This window comes from Panthera onca, chromosome D3 (assembly GCF_046562875.1).
Source record: "Panthera onca isolate mPanOnc1 chromosome D3, mPanOnc1 haplotype 2, whole genome shotgun sequence".
Taxonomy (NCBI): domain Eukaryota; kingdom Metazoa; phylum Chordata; class Mammalia; order Carnivora; family Felidae; genus Panthera; species Panthera onca.
In genome coordinates this window covers 40759512-40761615 of record NC_138350.1, presented here as the reverse complement: position 1 = coordinate 40761615, position 2104 = coordinate 40759512, and the positions used below count along the sequence as shown (strand labels likewise).

General features: G+C 38.1%; 1 pseudogene; it reads right to left on the bottom strand.

Annotated features, from left to right (window-relative positions):
* Positions 1-410: 410 nt before the first annotated feature.
* LOC132664982 (protein LLP homolog pseudogene) lies at positions 411-1604 on the bottom strand (annotated as a pseudogene).
* Positions 1605-2104: the final 500 nt, after the last annotated feature.

Genomic DNA, 2104 nt, shown 5'->3' with positions numbered 1-2104 from the left:
GCACAGCCATATGTTGTTTAAAGACCTGGATTTTATTCACCCTAGGTAAAGTTGACTGAAGTGCAAGAGCCTGATTTATATCACTGGGCTGCCAGCGGGATAGGGATCACAGCCCCTGCCTCCCATTGTGAACAAGATCTATAAAGGAAGCTGAGCCTCTATTTTTCTACCAGAGCACTCATTTTACACAGTGCCAAGTGACAGAATTTTCAGGAGCAAACTTTCAGCGAGTAAAACATGAGAGTCTCTCTAACTGGCTTAGAGATAACTAGTCAAAAGATAGTAAATATAAGAAACAAAGGAAAAAATAGTTACAAACAGAGAGGGAGGGAGGCAAACCATAAGAGACTCTTAAATACAGAGAACAAACTGAAGGTTGATTGGGGGGGGGGGAGGGGGATGGGGAATGGGCATCTAGGAGGGCGCTTGCTGGGATGAGCACTGCGTGTTGTATGTAAGCGATGAATCACAGGAATCTACCCCCAAAACCAACCAAGAGCACACTGTATACACTGTATGTTAGCCAACTTGATAATAAATTATATATTAAAAAAAAAGTTCAGGCATGACTTCTCTCAAAAAATGTCTGTTACTTTGAACTTGATATTGCTAATGCCACTTAGAAAGACAGGCATATTGGTTAAACTCTCACTTGAAATGCAAGTTTAAAATGTTTATCCCAAGTCGCTATTTCATAAGAATTTCATAGTCAACCTATCTTTATACTCATGGTTTTCATCGTTAACAGGGCTATTTTAAAATATGACAATCCTCTGACCAGAGGCTATACTAGCCACTCTGTCTTAACCAGTACTCTACTACACTGATTACATTATCACCCTGAATGTAAGTGCTGTCCAAGGACCTTTAAAGAAGGACTTCTATCAACTTCTTTTATTATTAAAGGTATCAAACTAAATTATACAAGTCCCACTTCTAGTTAGAGCACAGAAAATCATAAAAGAATATTGCTCTTGCCATAACAAGAATACACCAGCTAAACTAAAAAGTATGCTCTCCTTTTCTTTTCTTTCTTTTTTTTTTTTTTTTTTTACTCATCAAAGAAAATATTTTATGCAAGTTCCCAAAACAAATTTGAGGAGTTAAGTTGGGTCTGGATTGAAGAAAAAGGCCAAGTTAAGTCTGGAAACAAAGTTTTAATTTGGTGGAAGTTGAAATCGATTTATATACATTTTAATCAAAGACTTGTCCCATGTAGGATTTTTCAAGTTTTTAAGAGTCTACCAGACCAAACCCTTCATTGCCTTTTGCTTTTGCTTTGCTTTTCCCCTTACCTTTTCTCACTTTGCCTTCAGCCTTTTCCTTTGTCTCTGGTTCATCCATACGGGGTAGAAGACTCTTTGTTTCTCTTAATACAAGTCTCCAAATTCATGTCATCTTTTTCATCTTGCACTATGCACTGAGTTTTCTCTTGACAGTGTTTCGGTACCACCACAGTTGCTATCTCTTGAACATCTTTCATTAAAACATCACTATATACTTTAAGAACACTTTTAAGTCTGCTATGTTCCTTTGGGGCATTCTTTTTTCTTTTCAGCACCCATCTTCCTTTTCCACTTACTCCACAAGCTTTTTGCCGTATTTTACCTGGAACGCAGGAAACTCAGAAACTTAGAGACTGCACACAGTCCACACTGACCGGAAGCCTCCACACTTCCACCCTCCGGGCAGCATCTTCCACAGACTCCCCAAGTATGCTTTAATTTAAAGCCATCAAATAATAATTCACACAATGAAATCAAAATTCCAGAGAAAAATGTGAGCCCTTTCCAGGTGAGTAAAGACTGAGACTGCTTTCATAGCTGGGAATATGTCTTATCTGGGGATATAAACAGGTAGAGGAGCTCCTCTCTCTCCTATAAGCATTTCTTTGTTTGGACAAAGAAATGGACAAATAAAATTGTATGACTGTAAAAACTGGAAAGATGGTATAAAATCTAGAAGAGTCTCAAATGTAATGCTAATCTTCCTGATCCAACAATTCTTCTCCAATCTTATTAAGTACCAGCTGAGGGCAGAGCTCAAAAGAAGAGAAAGTTTTCACTGACTTCTAGTTCTTGAGTCATAAAGTCTCGCCTGAGGA